This window comes from Takifugu flavidus, chromosome 10, assembly GCF_003711565.1.
Source record: "Takifugu flavidus isolate HTHZ2018 chromosome 10, ASM371156v2, whole genome shotgun sequence".
Classification (NCBI taxonomy): domain Eukaryota; kingdom Metazoa; phylum Chordata; class Actinopteri; order Tetraodontiformes; family Tetraodontidae; genus Takifugu; species Takifugu flavidus.
The window spans coordinates 7,504,090-7,524,095 of record NC_079529.1 but is presented as its reverse complement, the minus strand read 5'-3'; the positions used below and the strand labels follow the sequence as shown (position 1 = coordinate 7,524,095).

General features: G+C 48.9%; 1 long non-coding RNA gene across 4 annotated transcripts in view; it reads right to left on the bottom strand.

Moving 5' to 3' along the window:
• Positions 1–18,060, bottom strand: part of LOC130532219 (uncharacterized) — an 86,165-nt gene extending 68,105 nt beyond the window's left edge. For 2 of the 4 annotated variants that reach the window (XR_008952285.1, XR_008952284.1), the window contains exons 1-2: positions 17,075–18,060; positions 16,314–16,479 (exon numbers count right to left, since the gene is read on the bottom strand). This is a non-coding gene — a long non-coding RNA (uncharacterized LOC130532219). Of the gene's footprint in view, positions 1–16,313; positions 17,032–17,074 lie in introns of those variants that run through there. The other 2 variants (XR_008952282.1, XR_008952283.1) reach the window with 2 other exon arrangements.
• Between the last annotated feature and the right edge of the window lie 1,946 nt (positions 18,061–20,006).

The following is a 20,006-nucleotide window of genomic DNA, read 5'->3' as shown; positions in this document are numbered from 1 at the left end:
GGGAGGGAATATGTATAAAAAGAAAAAAAACATGAAATGTGTTTTAAAATCACTGGAGGACATTGACACACAGACACACACACACACACACACACACACACACACACACTCAGACACACAGCCTCCCTTGTATGTAATCTGCAGAACAATCACACCACAGCCACACATCACAGTGACAGAGATGCACCTCCTCTCTACCTCTCTGTATCGATCTCCCATCCAATCTAAATGACCCTGTTAACCACCCCCCCCCCCCCCCCCCACACACACACACACACACACACCACCACCAGTCTGAGCCCTACTTAGCAGCAGTCCTAACCCTTCCTGACCCCACCCACCTCTCCTCTCCCGGCCCCGCCCACCTCCCTCCTCTCGTTTTAAAGCGACCTGGTGTGAAATAACTCACATCTCTGTAAGAGGGATGAGGTCATTAGAACATGTGACGCCCTCTTGAAACAGCAAGCATGATTGAAAAATCAATTTCGATGCCTGTTTTTTTTTTCCTTCCACCATCCTCCTCCTCCTCCTCTCACCAAATGCTCTTAACATATCTTCACCACCCAAACACTGAATCGAAGGACAGGTAACTGTTTACAGGGATAGTTTTTGTCTTAATCCTTCGTTTTCCACTCCGATCCGACAGGAAGAATCCGATCCGCCAAAGGGGGGCGGTCCGATGGTGGGCTTTGGCACCGCGCTCAAACGAAGCTAAAGCGCTAACACGTGTACCGCGCATAAAGTTATACATTTCAATCTGGCTCATTACCCCGAGCCGCTCGATAGGTCGGCGGTCTTTTGGGAGTGCAGCGGCGGCTTTGAGTGATTCCATATTTTCCTGCAGATTTTTTGATCTTTTTAGCAGATCGCTGCAGGTTCTTCTCACCTCACATCTCCCACCCATTAAGGCGAAAGCCATTTTGAAGTGTGTTCTTATTAAACGGCTCCTGTGTTCTTCTGGTTGAATATTTTCAAGTTGGAGATGCAAGGACAGGGCCTGCCCACGGCGAGAGAGGAAGGGAGGGAGGGAGGGAGGGAGGGAGACGTCGGTGTTTCTTCTTTTTCCTCCTCACCAGCCGTCAACCTTGTTGGGTTCAGTGTAACTTTCATTAGAGAAGGAGATTTAGTGCACTTGAAAAGACAGATGAAAGAGTTAGAGGCTAATTATCAGGAAATTGAAAAAAGATAGATGTACTGCAGCGACTACAATTAGTGAAGCACAGAATATCAAAGACTTATCAAGAGCAAGCGAAAAGGCTGCCTTGAAGAGCGAGCACAATTAAGGCATCGGCAGTCCGTGTGAAATGAGAGAGAAGAGGAGGAATAAAAATATGCCCGCTCGAATACGGGAGCTTTGCTTTTGCTTCTCTTGTAGCGTTTCAGGGACTCTGATGATTGAGCAGCTGCCTTTAAAACAAAGGTAAATGAATATTGCTCATGTCTCTGTTCTATACATCCATGGCACCTTTTGTATTCCCCACCCACCACTACCAAACACACACACTTCCTCTGGAGGAAGGGGCTGCACCTCCCCCGCACGCTTCATTGCTTTACAAATTATCACTGATCGACACTCGCAGGTCACACATGCTCACAAATAGGTCACTTTGGGCCTGTGTGTGTGTGTGTGTCCCTGTATATACTACATAATAAGGACCAGGGCTCTTCACCTGCAATTTGAGGACATATTGTCACAACTTCAGTTGTTGTTTGAGGTTGTTGGTTATGGTTGGAATAAGGGGTTAGGGAATTAAACATGTCAAGAGGGTCCTCACAAAGATAGAAGGACAATGCGTGTGCCACGTCAATGCACAATGATCGAACTGAGTGAAATACATTTTGAGTGAAATAAAAGAAATTGTTTAATTATACATACAAATATAGCAAAATCTAGGAGCCACTGGTAATTTAAAACTTTTCTACACATTTTCTACAGAGAAAACATTTGAAAGCATCCTGCACCCACTGGGGCAGAGACCTTCTGACTGGAGATCACCGTCCTCATTACTCAGGTAAAATAACCATCAGAATGAACAACAAAATCCTCACGTCTTCAGGTCTGACGCCAATCAGATTTCTTCGAATAACAACAGAAGTGAACACCAGCACATGTGAAAGGGACAGAACATACGTGTGTGTGTGTTAAAAAGTCACCTGTTTGAAGGTAACCTGTTACTATAAGATGCAAAAAAAAAAAACTCAATTCATCAAAAGAATGAAGAACCACATTGTTCCATTAACATGCCAGAACTTAGTTCAGTAAAAGCACAACAAGAACTGCGACTATTTTTAGAAGACACATTTGTCCCCTCCAATATTTGTGACTTTGCAGCTAATATTTAATTCCCTTTTAGAACCGGAACTGGAGTTGAAAGAGAGGGAAAACTAGTTGTCTCTGGAATAACTCAGCTTCTGTATTGAATTACCATCACTTTCAATGGGGATGATCAATGTTTTCTCCCCCTTTACTGATGGTAAGTATAATTTTCCACCAAATTCCCTCAGTGGTGATGACGAACCCGCTCGGGAGCTCGATAATGGCGGACATTCCCACCTCCGTCCCTGCAGCCAGGCCGCGACTGTGCCATGTGAGAGATGCTTCGGGCTTCTGCAGAACCGGCGTGGCAGAGGCCTTGCCAAATCCACCATCTGTTGGCTCTCTTGCTCTTTCTTTCTTTCTTTCTTTCTCCCTCCTTCCTTCCCTCTCTCCTTTGTCATCTATATTCTCTTTATTGCAAATGCATATCAAAACCGCAGCCATTCTCAGGCTGTTTACACAACGAGAGCCCTCACTCGTTTGAACAGGGAGCTCTGGTAAAGACGACCCGTCTTCTTTCTTTCTTTTTTCAGAGCATTTGTTAGCAGAGCTCTTCAGGGAAGCTGCAGTCTTTAGTCACAGGACCTGCTTTTCTTGCCATTAGTCGAATGATATAAAACATGACAAAACAGCGTCTCTGTGAAGCCGGGTGTTAGACGGGTCTATTCTCTCCGGGACTGATATGTAGGGCAAGAGAGGAACAGGAGGAGGAGGAGGAGGCACATGCAGGGATGGGACTGCGCCTCGGTCGGCAGCTAGGGGGCGCACTAGCACATGCACACGGATCTCTGCTGGCTTTAACGCACAAGAGTGTTGCCAAAATAATAGAATGCGAAATACAAAAAAAGGGCATAAAATGAATGAGTATAAAATCTTGTTTGAAAGGCATAAAAATATCACAGTCTCTTTTAACACGTATCAGTAGCTACGCCGTGTGTGTATGTGTGTGTGTGTGTGTGTGTGTGTGTGTGTGCGTATGTGGCTGAGTGAGAACACACTCTCTCGCGTTCACAGTTGCACATACTGAGAGATGAGATGAGATATTGGGAGGTGGTGGTGTTTCTTTGGCTGTGGAGCCTCAGGCTCTACCACATGGGATGAGGGGCTAAAACAAATGCTAATGTTCTCACCGCCAAGCAGCGCACATGTCTGACAGGAAGAGAGGCAGAGAAAGAGGGAGAGGGAGGAAAAAAGAGAGATTGGCATCTGTCTGTTAGCGCCGAAATCTGCAACCCAGCAGCGATTCTATTTAGATGCTTATTGTTTCTTTTGCCCCGAAAAGCCGAAGTGCTAGAAAATTAATTGCTCTCTTTGGGAAATTTATTTTCTCGCCAGTTGCGCCGTGAAACCCGAGTGGTGTCGATTTCCAGAATGTTTAAAGTGCGCTCGAGCTGTTGGCAAGATTTAGAAGACTTTGAATAGAAAAATACCGCCGAATGACTGGGAACACCAGGGTTTATTTTTAAGGGTTAGCATCTGCGAATGCTTTTGCATGCACGCATTCATGCACACGTTAATGGCTTCTGTGTGTGTGTGTGTGTGCGTGTGTGTGTGGACAGAGAACCTCGCCGCTGCCTCCTCATTCATTCCCACCACCTGATCTCCATCTGCAGTGACAGCTGTAATGCTGACTCGTTTCATCCACGCTGCAGACAATGACGCCGTGCACGCAGCTCGCCACTCCAGCGGCGGCGGCGTGTGCGCCTGTGCGTGTCACGCCGTGTGTTTTTAACCCAGCTACGGCAGAGTGTCATTTTGCCCACTGAACCTTCAAATTGTTGGATGTTTCCTCAAAGGGAATCGGGGGGAGAAAAACATTACCTCTCGCTTATCATCACCTTTCACACCACTGTCAAACCCGTGTTGCTCCTCTTGCTGCCCTTTTATGCTGCCTGCTATCTGGGGGGGGGGGGGGGGGGGGGGTGGGGGGGGGGTGGCAACACAGATAAAACTGAAAAAAGAAACAATATTGTCGTAAAAGAAAGCCTGGCAACAATTTGGTGTTTGCATTAATGCTCTTTTAACCACCCAAAGTCAGTTTTTATGTTAGATCTGCTCCTCACTCTCATGCGTTGCCCCCTGCTGCCTCCGTCTCTGTTTTGTTTCCCCTTTTCTTCTGCAGCTCTGTTCTCTTTCTGCAGGATTAAAGCACCGTGGGTCAGAGCTGCTGTGCGCTGGACTATGAGGTAGAGATTAGCCTGCAAGTTCCTGCCCAGCACAGTTCATAAAAGGAGGAGGTGGAGGGGGTGCTTGGGGCAGACTGGAGGGGTGCCTGTGTGTTTGTGTGCGTTGAGTTGGAGTGAGGCTCAGCTCCGACACCTATCCCACTCCCTTAGCCTGGAATGGTATAGTCCTCTGTGTAAGTGTGTGTAAGCTCGTAGCTGTGTCAGGATTTTGGTAGGGTTCAGCCCAGGAGGAATGCTAACACACACACACACACACACACACACACACACACAGCTTGTCATGGCTCCTCCACACCAGGCTGGTAATTAAACTCCCACTGATTTACTGAGTGACACCAATAAATCCCAACCGAGGTTTTTTTCCCTTTTCAATTCAACAATTCCTTTGGCAGCACCCCACCACCACCACCACCACACCACCACACACACACACACACACACAAAAACATGAAACATAAGAGTTCACGCACCCATGTTTCAAAATAAAAGTCCCCCAGCATCAAGTCACAAGACTGAAACAAGCATCTTTGTGGATGATGTCTGTTATAGTCATGTCTTGTATAAAGTAAAAACTATAATTAGCCATTTCTTGTAAAAAGCTTCCTGAACAATCAAAAAAGACTTAACTCCCTTTTAGCTGTGGTACCAAATTTAATCATTCTTCACACATTCCACCTGCACTGGGTCAAAACTGGCAGTTATAAATCATTAAAAATATGAACTATATCAACTATTATGGATAACAATGTCAGTTAACCTGGACTCCAGGTCTGCTGTCATTCAGGTTTCACCCAATTTTTACAACATTAAACACTCACAAGTCACTCACACCACCTTTTATCAATATCCTATACATCTTGACCTTTTGACTTCTGACGGGGGTCAATAGTGCACTAAAACACTCAATTCCCCCCTAAGCCATCGGTACAAGTGAATTTAACAAGCACGTCTATTTTGTCTCTAAACCAGAAAAAAGCATGTTTTACACCTATTTCCCCCATGAGAATTGTATGGGAGGGGCTTATAACTGACTGGGAGGGGCCTATAAATGACCGGGAGGGGCTTAAAATTGACTGGGAGGGGGTTATAACTGACTGGGAGGGGCTTATAACTGACCAGGAGGGGCTTATAGCTGACTGGGAGGGGCCTATAAATGACGGAGTGGCTTATAGCTGACTGGGAGGGGCTTGTAACGGACTGGGAGGGGCTTATGACTTCACCAGTTGAGCAGCTGAGACACATGGACGTAACTTCTGAGGCGCATTTATATCAGTATTGTTGGGCCCATGAGGGCTATAAACAGTCAGAATTCTTCAAATACTATTTAAGTGTAAATCAAAGCCTTTTTATTTATTTTTGCTTTGATGTGGCCAGTGAGAAAGGTGTGGAAATCTGAGAATCTTCCCTAGCTGGAGATCATGAACAAAAGGGTTGATGTAGCTGTGTTGGCGACGTCATCACGACACAAACCCGCAGCTAAGACGGCAGATGTGAAGGAACGCCACTGAACTCTGTCACGCTGCTCTGTCCACCATCATCGCAACACCGCCGACACTGGTGGGCGTCTGTTCCGAGCCCTTTGATGCCGCAACGACGCGTGAGACTCATGTTTGTTGACAGGCACTATCGTTTCCCCTCCGTCAGTCAGGCGGAATTAGCAGAAGCGGAGGGAGATGAGGGCCTGTCAGCATATCAGATTTCTGTGGAAGGGTTCTGGAAGGATGCTCGGGCGGGCGAGTAGGCGGGAGAGGAGCCTCAGATCGTTGGCAGCTGCCAATCATGCGGCTCTCTGAACTGCGATCAATATCATCAGGCTCCTCTTCATCCTCGCTATGAAGCCCGTCTGGGCTTATTTGGGAGCAGGAAATAAAGTTTGAATCAGTGCATTTGGGGCAGTTCGGGGTAGAGAGGTGGGGCAGGACTGTGGGATTAAGGTGTGTCAAAGGGGGCGGGGACAGGGAGCCGGCAGCTCAACCATCACAGGGTTGCTGGTTCCCTGCTGACAGACAGAACAGCATACTAAATGCCTACCGGAGGTGCTGCAGATGGAGGAGTCGAAGACAGAGGAGCTTTTACCAGGCAGTTCGGAAGGCGCCGTTAATATTTCATCAAAACCACGTTTACGCGCGCAAACAAACAAAAAAGGAGGTGTGTCGCCTTAATCTACCCTGCAGCCTCTCAGTCACTCACACACACGTCTGCTCAGTTCTCCACTTTTGATCTTCAGCCGTTGCTCTTCTCTCTCTAATCTCAACCCCCCCTCAGACCAGAGCCGCACTTTGTTTTCTGTGGTTCCTGCTCCTGTCAGAGCATCAGAATCTGTGTTCACGTGGACCTTATGGATGGTTTTGATTCCACCGATGGCTAATTTGAATCCAAAAGTTTCCCTTCTTTCACCTCAGGAACAGGATGACTTTGTCTTGGTATTTTTTAGGGAGAACAAATCAGTTGGTGGACGGGTAAAGGTTGTTTTTCCACAGAAAGCCTTTTCCCCGTGTTCATGACCGTAATTCAAATTGTTGTCCTTGAACAGGCTGGTCTGATATCCGCAAAAACACACAGCTCGGACTTCAGCACATATTTGAATTCTGTGAAGGGTTTGGTTAAAAACCATCTTTTTTAATGAGATCAACAAAGATATAGCAAAGATATCCTGAAGGAAACGAGCCTGGATATTTCATCAGTCTTATCAAAGTGACACTGAAGTCACCGACTTGTGTCACCCACAGTTGTTCAATTCAACTATATTTATACAGAGCCTGTTACAATGACACTCCCGAACCTAGTCTGCAGTACCCCCTGCTACCAATAGGGGCGCCAGAGTAGGAAATTATCATCTAAGTCGTATCTATTAGTTGGAGGAAATGCGGCAAAATTATCAGTGCCGGCCTGGATTTAACAAAAAGATAACAAAAGCTCTCCTCTCGCGGACCATCAGCCTCTGATTTGACGCCATCAGAGATATTTATGGAGGCTGTCAGCATACAGAGGGATGAAGAGAGCGGCGGGGCGGCGCTGCCTTTTCCATGTTAACCAAAGGCACGGACTGTTTGGATTAGAGATTACGAGTAGGGCGTTCAGTCACAGCAAAGTCTACTGTAAACACTGAAGTATTACAGAAACAATCACTTCAGTCCACTTAATCCGACCGCAAAGTGGCACGATTTGCCAAATAACCAACCCCCCCCTTCTTTCAGAAACCGTCACCTACATCAAAGGCGATGTTAAAGGCACATATGGAGAGACGGATGCCAACGCACGCTGTCGCTCACACGTTTCGCAGACACACATGGCGTGGTGGCAGATCAACATGTGACGGTGAGAGATGGCAGCAGCTTGCCGCCTTAGCCGGGAGCAGCCATTAAATAAACATGTCAAGTCGTGCGCGTTTTAATGATGATCAGCCGAGCCCAGCTTCCCTGTGAAGCGCCAGCCAAAAAGGGATCGACTCCCCGGACCTCCTCCTCTGCTTTCCCGCCTCTCCCGCTGACAAGAGATGGAGGGAACGGGAGACAAGAGGCAGGGCCTTTTGAATCAGGTGGAGGTGCGATGGGGAGGGGGGGGAGGGGGGGGTTGCTTGTAAAGTGAGTCTTCATTTGAAGAGAAAGAAAAACATCAGTCGAGTTTTCTGCGGGTTCTAACGCGGTTCTATCCCCAGTCGCGTGCGCGCTAGTTACTTCTGAGCGCCGCGTGTTTGACATGAGAGCGAATAACATGCTGCCTGGTAAACGCTCTGTTTGTGTGTTTACGGCGCCGTGCACCCCCCAGGTGAGGCGTCTCTCCTTCTCTTTTCCTTACCTCCGTCTCGTCCTTTGAAGAGTGGGGGGCCCCGTGTCGGATTAAAGTTTGTTTGTTTTACGTTTAGCGAGCGAGAGCTGCCATTCCTCTCTCTTCCTCTCTGCTCATCTTCTCCCACTCGCCTTATGAATGCTCACACTCTGGCGCAGACATAAGCAGTAAATCTCACACACACACACACACACACACACACACACACACACACAGACGGAAGCAGATCAGAAGTAGTGTGGAGTGCTGAGGCTGCATATGTAAATGCTGAGAGATTGTCAAGTGTCTGGGTGTGCATACATCAGGGTAATCAAGCCAGCGCTGATGGGGAGAGCTCGCTCCAGGAGCAGATCCGCAGTCCTGGCAGTCACACAGCCGTCACTGAGCTGCTGCCAATAATGGCTTTGAGAGGTGCAGGAGGAGGAGGTAGCATGTGTGGCTGCTGGGGTCTGTGTGTGTGTGTGTGTGTGTGTGTTTGCTAGCGCACAAACGTGCCAATCTGCAAGTTGCCATCTATTTTGTATGGCAGGCGTGCGTGCATGTATGTTAATGTGACACCTCTATGATAGAAAAGCTGATTGAGAGTGTGAAGGTGAAGCCAATCTGCCCACAGAGGCGTCGGAGCTGCAGTGCTGGAGCGCCGCTGAGCTACAACACGACGGAGAAACGCCCGTGGACAAACTGGCTACGGCGCTAACGTTTGTTGCTCTGAGGCTTTTTCGAACCCGGACCCGCCATGTTTTCGATGGCGCGCTGTTATCTGCTGCCGCTCTGTCTCACCCTTCTCCTCCGTGCTCCCCAACGGTCGATTCCCCCGGCTGGTGCGAGCGCCGGTGCCGTCTGATGGGCTGCTCAGATTCCCCAGCAGGCCTCCTGCTTCCCTGCGGAGAGCCGCCGATGGCGAGGAACGCCCCGCGCGCCGCCACGTACACACCATCCTCACCGAACGGTGAGGCTTTATCCCTCCCTCCCGGGATCTGGGCTACGCCTCTTTCTGCCCTGTTTGGATGTTATTCTCGCTGCCCAAACCTCTCACCTCCCCCTCTTTTCTCCCCGCACACGTGCGATAGACAGAATATCAGGATTACTGTATGAGCTGACACGGTGACACGGTGTTAATCGTCAGATCCGTGTTTGTTTCCGCCCAGAAACTGTCACCCTTTAATAAAGAGCCCCCAAAAAACCCGACGCCATCGGCGCTGGAGTGGCAGCGGGGGCACAATAGGAACAAAAACCCGGCAATCTTGTCAACATACACGAATGGAAGGAAGCCGCGTGCCTCCCCTTTTCTGTTGTTGTCATCGGACGCACATGCCTACCCTTCACATCTCCTTCCTGAGTGGTGTCAACAGAGGTCTGCAATTAATTTGTGTAATTGTCCCTTCTGCCCCCCCACACACTCACACACACATGCGTGTCATCACTACCTACCCTACCCCTCCATCCAGCCCTTTCAACCCCGGCAGAGTTTAACAATAAAGTCATTGTGGTGGGCTACCGCCGGCCTGATTCCAGCTCTTTTTTTTGGGAGGGGGAGTGCAATTATGTAATAGAAACGCACAATTAACCGTAAAGACATGGATTTAGCAGGCTAACCTTAATATTTAACATTTACTTGGCGTGTTCTGCTTCCTGCTTCTGCCACGGGCGAGTCCAGATGAGATGTTATTACACGGGTAACGTTATGATCACACCTCCTAGCGCTGTTAGCGCTACATGCTAGCTGCAGGATGACCCCATGCTCACTCTGCTCGTTGAGCACCAAAGCGCGACGGGACCTTGGACGGTGGCGTTTTCGGTGTTTGTTGCACGGCAATTGTGTCCACAGCCGCTTAGATTTCACAGTAAAGGCTTTGATGCTTTGATGAGCAAAGAAAAGGAGAAACCATCTTATATTGCTGGAATAATTCCTAAACGATAGTTATTCCGGTGCGAACAGTGATCGTCTGGGTTGTTGGCATCCATCTTCCTTAAAATCGACAGCTGGATTCGAACCAACCGGCGCCAGCGAACCCGTTTGTTTTGCTTTGATGGTGGCCCTTCTGAGCTGCCATAGGGAAGACGTGCACTGAAGAGCAGCTGCAACACAGGGGCCTCCAAAAGCCGGGGCGACGCGAAGTGACAACTCTGTAGACGTCTCACTGATGCTGACAGCTGACAGATGGATAGCACTCATACACCGCAGGAAAAATAGACGGAGAGAGATAGAGAGCAGGGGGGAGGGGGGCGGGAAGGGGAGGAAGAAAGCGAGAGAAAGCCCCGAGGATGATTCGCCAGCGCTGCTCTCTGTTCAGAGGGCCGGTGTTTGATTGAGTGCTACACAGAATAATAAACCCTCCACCACCCTGCACAGTGCCAGCATTCTCTCCCTCCTTATCTCTCCCTCTCCCTCTCTCTCACCCCGCTCCTCCCTTTAATTCCCTCCTTTTCTCCCCAACCCTTTCATTGTTGCCACTCTTTGGTGCTTTGCTCTGGCTAACACGTGCTACCATTCTTATTCCCCAACACCTCGTGGTCTACCCCCCCTCTCCCACTCACACACACACACACACACACACACACACACTCGCACACTGCCCTCCTGATGTATTTGTCTCTATCTGAGGTGAGGGAGACGGGGTAAGAGGTCTCTGTCAAACAAACCAACAGCACTCACTCGCAGCCCTTCCACCCCCGTGTTTTTGACTGTTGCTCAGCCACAAAACGTCGGCAGGTGTGCACAAACACCGAGATGCTAAGCAGAAGCTAATGGCAGAAAAATGTAGGATTTTGGCTAACTTTGGCTGTTGCATTCAGTGTTTGTGCGCTCTCCCTTTAAATCAGCCACCCCCCTTCCTCCACCCGTCGCATTTGGCTTCTAAACGTTAAAAACGTTTGTTTTAAAGGTGTGACCTTCCACAGGCTCCCGTGAAAGCCGACACCCATCGATCCCACGTGCGTTTGTTTGAACCCACAACAGTTTGCTTTAACAGCCAAACAGTTAACGAGCGCCAGTGAATAGATGAGTCACATGACTTAAACCAACGTGTGGGAAGGTAAATGTCACAGAAATACTTTGACAAAAGCTTCAAACTCCCATTGAAATGTCTTCTTAATTAGATATTTCCTTAATTACAGTGTAGTTGTTTGTGTCAAACTCAGGGATAAAGAAGATATTCAAACCTTGAGTTTTTCATGGGATGAGTTTTATCTGGATCAAGTAACCGGCAAGACAATGGGAACCTCTGTGTTTCCATATATTAATAGTGATTTTAGCAGCTACTATCAACATCATACGTCAGCAACTTATGGCATCACAAATATCAGGAAGAAAAGAAGCTAGAGTCGCTGATGCTAGCTTAGCTTAGCTCAGCTCTGTGCTGATTGGCTTGTTTGGACTTTAGGAACTGTTGTGCAGGTATCACACAGGTATCGGTTTCAACCCTTCAAAGGGTTAAATCTGTGCATGTCCATGTCAACAAGATGCAGGAGCCTCTGTGCTAATCGCAGCGTTGACCTTTGCCACCTTTATTTGAGGGCGGCTCTTAGAATATTAGCCAGCTTTAGACGTCCGTCCCCAGATAAACTCTCTTTCTCTGTCCTGCCTTCATCCCTCCTTTCTCTGCTCTATGTTGGAGTGTGAAGGAGAGGATTAGCTGTTGTGGTTGAGGAGGGGAAGGGTCACATTGAGGATGGGACACCTCTGCTTTGTGCTGCCCAGAGTCCCCCCTCCCTCCCCCCTCTCTCTCTCTCTCTCTCTCTGTCTCTCTCAGTCTCTCTCTCCCTCCCTATGTTTGGTTACGCTCCATTTTCCATCTGCCCTGCGAGGGTTAATCTGTGGATGTGTTCCAGTGCCCTCCTTCTCTCTTCTGCCTGTTCACCCCTCAACACCCCCACCTACCCCTCCTCCCTTTTTTCATCCCTCCATCCCTTGGGTCTGTAGCCTTTTTCTCTGCATCCCAACATAGAAAAGAGGGAGGCTGTGAAGCTGCTCGGTAAACCAGTCACTGTGGTCACATGTTCCATACCTGTCAGGCCGTGTCTCTTCGAGACACTTTGTCCTTCCTTAAAACGATCACTTTACTAATTTTGAAACCCAGATATAAGTCAAAAATTAGCTTCTCCGCAGAAAAAAAGGAAACACAGGAACAGATGCAAAGTTTAGAAGAATAGAGCCCTGTTGAGATACACACATACAGAAGCCTGCAAATAAAGAATTTTAGCTCCTTCAGCGATGTTTTAGGTTTGAAACTGTGGACGGTCTAAACAGTTAGCTGCTGCTAAAGAGCCAGGTTTTTAAAGATGCCAACATTTAAATCCATAATCGCAGTCAGACAGAAACCAACACCAGCTTCCTGTAATGAGTCTAGAGACAGTCTTAGTCCTGACAGATGATCTGTAACTAGTCGGACTTTTCAGTGGTCTACTAGCTTAGCTCGCGTGTACGTTGTATGTAGCTTTATCAAGAGTCACGCTCATGCTACCAAAAAACCCCGAGGACACAAAGAACCTCAAGAAAAGTGTTTGAAGGGCCCGAAGCCGAAGGGCACGTAAACCAGAAGACGATGACAGCAGCACAGAGGAAGTCCTGGACGAGCGAGGGACAAACGGGGCGCATCATAAATCAAGATGATGAATCCCGATCATAAGTCAGTCAGGCTGGTGTCGGCCAGGCGGAGGGAGACGTGGCCTCCGCCAGCAGGGACGCCGCTGACACCCATCACCCACGCGTGTCACCCAGCTGAGGCACATCAAACACGCGCAGGCTCCGTCTCCGTCTCGCCCTCGTGTCCTTCAAACACCCCACCAAGGGCGTGAACTTCAAGAACCCACCCCAACACACACACAACCGGCTCTGTGCCCCCCCCACTCAAGACTGAGCGATCCGTTACCCGAACATGGACAGGCGGTGTGAAAAGACCTAGCATCTTCGCTGCTTGGCTAATTAACACAGGAAGGGAGCAACATGTTCCCTAAATAAATCTGCCCGTGATGTTTGGCTGATGTGGACGGGGCAATCAGAGGCTCATTCTTTACCCCGGTGCTGCCAGGCTTAGCGGGCTCGGTTAAATCATGCTAGCTCAGAGGCGGCGGTTTGACAGACCTGCTCCTTGTGCCTCTTGTCACGCACATTTGATATTTTGATAGCGCCCCGTCTCTTCCCATTAGCCCTTGGGGCACCTAAACCATTTTAGATGTTTATCGGGGAAGCGCTGGGGTTAATTCCGTGTCTCGTCAGGAGCGCCGACGCAGGACTGTATCGCGCCGGCTGACGGCGCGTCCGACCGCCACAATCGGGCCATCTTATCAGGGAGAGCTGTGTTACGCTGACTGACACATGACAATGACCCCGGTGACTCTCCGAGGGTCGATAGCATCTGGGGTTTTCTTTGGCCACCTCTCCTGTCGCTGCACCCCCACTTTCTGTCTGACTGCAGGCAGTGTGGAGAAATTGGGACTTTGTCTCTGGGGAAGTTATGGGAGAGAGAGAAGAGGAAAAGTGTCTGCAGGAGTGCATTAGAGACAGTAGACAGATAGTGCAGAAAAAGCTGAAACACACACACACACACACACACGCACACACACACACACACACACACAGATCAGAAGGAGGACAGTGTGTGTGTTTGTGTGTGATGATAATATGCATGCATATCTCTGGTTATCCAGTTTTATCAGCAACAAAAAGGTATTGGTTTCACTGTTTGGTGTGGAACAGCATGAGCCCAGGGGGTGCGCCTGCTCAATAATCTACTGCGCACACACACACACACACGTAAGTGTATATGAATGACCACAACTACAGACACCCGATTATTCCCAGACTCTTTTTTTAATCACCTATGACTGAAGTACTATAGTGGCGCTCATCCTTTATCCCTCCCTCCCTCCCTCCCTCCCTCACCCACCTTACCCCAACCATGTCAACATATTGCCTAACCCTGAACGTAACCTCAACCCAATCCTAACCCCAACCTCAAAGACAGCCCCAACCTTCAAACGGTCCTTTAAAGTTGTGCGGACGAGGCAGAATGTCCTCACGTCCTAAAAATGTCCTCACTTTGATAGTAGAATGAGCAGTTTGGTATGTAGCGAATACAAGAACACACACACACACACACACACACACACGCAGAATTAGCCCACGTTTATGCACCTGGTGTAATTATCCCACTGATAAACTAGTTTGTTTGCTATTTAAGCGTCACAGCGAAGCATTTTATTGCTTTATATTTCTGTGACATCAAAGGAGCCAACACGTGCACGGCGCTGTGAACGAACAGAGGAGGGAGGAGCTGTAATGGTTCCGTCTGCACAAGTAAAAGGCCAAAAAGCTCAGAGAGGGGAAAAAACAACCTTATCTTCTGTTTTACTAGTTTTATCAAAAGTGGTTTGTTCCCCATCTTGGATCCCTCCCAGCAGCTCCTCAGATAAGGAGTCACAAGAAGATTAAAGGAAAGAGAAATAAAGGTTGTATTTTTCAAAACTCGCTTCCACGGAAGTTTCTTCGGGATTTATGGAACCCGGACTTGAGGATCGGCGCCTCCTCCAGGACAGCAGAGCTCCGTCTCAAACGTCTCCGAGACGCCAGTGCCAACTGTGTGGGCACGTGTGTGTGTGTGTGTTTGTGTGTGTGTGTTTGTGGTTGTTTGGGTGGCGGCCATGTCAATCAGCCCCCCGCAGCGCGGCTGCCCTCCACACTCGTGTTTATCTGAGGACTGCGAGGACTGATAAGAGGACACGGCTCCGCCTCCCACACGCTGTCAGCTGTCCATTTTAGCTGCCTGGACCATCACTGGATTACACACACACACACACACACACACTTTAACGTGCTTTTAAACGATGGCGGCTGTGTTTCTTCCTGTACCTGGGGGGCCTGTTTTCAGCCCTCAGATGTGTTAAACAACCCCACCGATGCGTCTCACACCCTCCATCCAGGCTCCCTACGTTTGTGCCGTACGTTGCAATCATGGATCGGAATTCATTTTCACTATCAAAGCGTTTGCCGGCGGGGATGTTGATTAGTGCCAACTCTTAAAATGTTCCTGTGTCCCCCCCCCCCCCCCCCCGATGCCACCTGAAACATTCCCTTTTCATCTACGATGGCCGACGACTGCGAGGCTCCACGTTCCCCCAGGAGGGAGTCGGTTGGTAGCGCGGTGATATCGGCGGCCATTGAGTCCTGCACACCTGTCAGTCAAGGCTAAGGAGGGCACTGAGACACACACACACACACACACACACACACACACACACACACACACACAAGGGACCCTATTGTGGGACTTGATGTTGCACATGCATTCACACGTGTTAATGTGTGTGTTTTGGGGTGAGCAGCCTCCTCCGTATGTGTGTGTGTGTGTGTGTGTGTGTGTGTGTGTGTGTGTGTGTGTGTGTGTGTCCTCCTCAGTCAGCCAGCTGAGTCTGCAGTCAGTTTACATTTGACTGGGGGGCAAAAGCTCCAGCCTGAAATGAATTCTGACTCAGTGAGCGCCTCACATAAATTCACTTTCCCGCCGTCTTCCGACACAAAAGACAACATATCTGCATCGCATTAGCTCCAGGACTCCCTTTCTCACCCCGACGACGATCTGGGGGGTGATGAGATCTCTCAATGAACGTCAGAGCCAGTGCAGGAAGCTTCGGGGGGGGGCACCGATGGATAGAAATCCCATAAATATCAATAATTATTGACAAGCATTCACCAGGGAGTGGACCATAAAGGCCAGAAACAATCAGAAACACACCCCTGGGCCTCACTGAAATGCTAAAATCTAAAATGATTGAGCAGAAGAGGAGCTTTTACATCCCGTCTGAGACGACGTGCCAACATTTAAACAGAAACTTGAGATTCCGAAGGCGTCTGAACATCCTGCCGACACTCAGAACTGACATTGGGCCCTTTTTCAGCCTGTTCCCAACCATAATCAGACCAACGACCCAGCCTTTGATCTCAGGAACAGAGTGAACTATGGGTAAATGCGTGTTTCTGTATTCAGGACTCCAACATCTCTGTGCAGGTCTTGTAAGCGTACCTGAGGTGTCTCGCGTGTTGTCAGTCCTTCCTCATGAAGTCGGGTGAATCCAGCTCAATCCCTCCGAGACCCTCGCTTCATTTCTCCTCCCTCTCCCCGTCTGATGTCCTTGAGGTGTGCAGGACGACCCACTGGATGATGTCCTCCTCCGCCTGGGCTGACGGGCCTCAGGTGGTCCCAGGGACGCCACGATTCAGAGGACGGAGAACATTTATTAGCATCTGAACACCTGTTGATTCATTATTGGAGGAAACGCAGCTGCAGTCTTTCAGAGGAACTAAACCTTCAGTGGTGCAGCAATGCTAAAGCTAACCTGCTAACTAGCATTTACTAGCATTCCCTTTACTTCCTCTTGTAGAGCAGGAACACAAACACCTGTCACATGACCACCAATGGGGCTGGATCAGAGTAACTACGTTAATCTTCAGTTCATCTTGGTTAGTTATCTAAAGGTGTGTGTAGGAGTGTGTGTGTGTGCGTGTGTGTGTGGGGGGGCTGTCTGCGACTGTGTTCACATCAGAAATGATCTGTTTGAATTTGGGCCGCTTTCATGTGCGATTTGCAACGGAACACAAATCTGATTTATTGAAACACGACCTCACACCCTCGATGTTACTCCTGGTCACTATGGCGACGTTCAGTCAGCTCAATTTGGATTTTTTACTCAGATTTTTGCTTGACATTTCCCTCTAAAATGTAGCCTCTGTGTGATTGATGTGGACTCTGCTGACAACAACACCAACGGCGTCACACACACACACCTTCACAGACGGGAGCCTTCCCGGCCTTCCTAAGAGCCTTTGGCACGAAGGAAGCCGGAATAATGTACGAGCAGCTGCTGTGAAGGGCAAAGATCAGGAAAAAGAACGCCACATCTGAGTTGTTTTCCATGACTCGGCCTCCATTTTCCACACCTGACCCCCCTCTCTCTCTATCACAGAGGCACTTGGAAGCATTTCGGCAGAGTTTTCTGTGTGCTAACATTGATCCATAAATAACAAACATAGATTTATAGACACCATTATTCAACGCTCCAGTCCCAAAACCCCATAAACATCAAGACAAATCCGAAGAAGAAAGATTCAAAAACAAAGAGGCTCAGATGGACTTACAAGGTTTGCAGGACCAGACGATCTGAAGCATGAGGGGGGGGGGGTCAATGAGACACAGGTGAGAGAGGACAGGTGGAGCAATCAGGAAGGCCAGCTGAGGCAGCAGAGCTCAAGAGACAGTGGAAGCGAACGCAACGCAGCTTTAAGAGGACGGGTGTGTTTGAATGGTAGCATCAGGCTAGCATTAGCATGCTGGTCAGGTGACGTGTGCAGAAACATCTGAGATGTTGCGTAACTGCTTTGATAAGGTCTCCGTGCTGAGGCTGAGCACCAGGAACAGGAGCCTTTTATGCATCGTTTCATGGGTGACGGAAAACGGAGAGCCCCCAGCGGACCTCCTCCTGCTCAGAAGAGCTGGTGGGGGGGTGGAGAAGAAGAAGGAGAAGTTAGAGGGGGGGGGGGGGCTTCTATCACATGGGACGGATCAAACCACAGCTGGCTGACTTCATCCATCCCTTGCCTCCCACTCTTCTCATCCTCGCTCCCCGACACCCCCCTCACCCCCCCCCCCCACACACACACACACACACACACAGCATTTGTTACCCATTTCTCAGAGAAATCTTGTTTCGCCTGTTGATATTTTTACATTTGACTTGTTTATACAAATTTTACTGCAAGTTGTGTGCGGCGTTTAGCACAGCTGACATGTCACCCCCCCCCCCCCCCACACACACACACACCACACACACACACACACACTCATTATGATGAGTTTATACTCTGAGAGCCCACTGCAACATCAAAACCTGGAGAAACTAGATGCTCCATGCTGAAAGGTTGCTGGTTCACCATTAGCACATAGTTTGTGTTTTAAGTTCCGTGAAGAAAAGTCTGATTCCCAAAGTTGGGACTGGAAACGCTGAGGAACCAGCATCACATGACCAGCAGCCCATGGCTATATTTCAATCATCGCCGTTACTCCCCACCTCCTACGCTTCCTGCTCCACCATCTCCTGTTTTTTTCCATGCAGAGAAGGCGGAGGAAGGAGATCAGACCACACATACAGCCCCCCCCCCCCCAACACACACACACACACACACACACACACACATCCACACCAGCCCCCAGCTCCCCCCGCCATCTGTGCGTGTCCCTCCGCCGGCGAGTCCACAACAACGAGGGCCTGAACCTCCATCGAGGAGTCAATCCATCACTGCAGAAAGAGGAAGGGGGGGGGGACTAAAGGGTGAAGGGGAGGAACACACGAAGGAGAGGTGAGGAAATGCGCAAGTGAGGCGCCATGAAACTTAATCACAGGCAGGGTCGTGTCGGGCAGAGGAGGGGAACAGATTAAATTAGCATAGCATTAGATATGGAAAATGATCTCTGTCAGAATCATCCGCCGCACAATTATAATATGTTAATTACTTATTTCATTAAGGAAGTTTATTATGGCCTCGCAGATGAAATCATGCAGGCCAAAGACACCTGGAGGAAAAGCAGCGATGCTTGAATACCCCCCCTCACTCTGCCGTCAGTCTCATCTCTCCCCCCCCCCCCCCCCCCCCCGCCTTCCTTCCCATCATTCCTTCGCTCTCCTCTCTTAAATGCTGTTGAATGAAGTGACAATGGGACCACTGGTACCGGTGTCACCTGGTGGAAGAACGCCAAGAACGCCAATCCAGGTGTATGTGCTAGACGAGTTTAGCATGGATGCTAACGTCCTAATGGTTGTGCCGCTAACAGGTTATTAAAGACTCTGCAGGAGGCTTCCTGGCCTGCTGTGGAGCTTCTGGACCCCCCACAACATTTAAAACGTGCTTAGTTGATCTGAGGTGAACCAGGATGGTTCATCACTTAGCCGAAGAGCCCCTCATCATTTATTTATTTAAGCTTTTTCTCCAGATTAGGAACCCTAAGCTACACATTTCAGCGGCTACATTTTGTCTGAAACATCACTTTTACCTGAATATTTGTAAAGCATTTAGCGCCCTTAACATTTTACATTTTATTACTTTTACTCATATTTAGTCATTTTAAAACCAAAGCTAGGTCAAAGTTTACAGTGAATCTCAGTTTCTCTGTCTCCAGTCGTGCTGTTAGTCCTTGATGACTGTTGTCACCGTGCAGGAACAGATTTACCAACCAGGTGAAGTTATTCAACGTCTCGGCTTTTGAGTATGCAGGAATCACTGAGTGGATTTGTGACTCTATGAGTGTGCACGTTTGCTGCTGGTGCTGTGTTGTAGTGGTAAATGCTACATTCCAGATGTAGCGATTCGCTAATGGACTCAAATGTGAGAATCAGAAATATTATATAAAAAGCTAGGGGGAGATCAAAGGGAGCTATAGCGTCTGATGCGCGTTCAGCGGGAGCTGGGAAAAACAGATTTAGACGTTTAACATCTCTCAGATGAGCCCAAAATTTTCAAAACATCTTTGCTGTTTAAAATGTTCGGCGTCGCAACTTCAAAAATCCCACAGCTCCTCTCAGATCGGCCGTGAGGCTTCCAGCAGAAAACTGTATTGATCGCAAAGTGAGCAGACTTGTATAAAAGGGAAAAAGAAGGGAGATGAGAGGAGAGAGAGAGATAGAAGAAGAGAGAGAGAGAGAGGAAGAGAGAGAGAGAGGAAGAG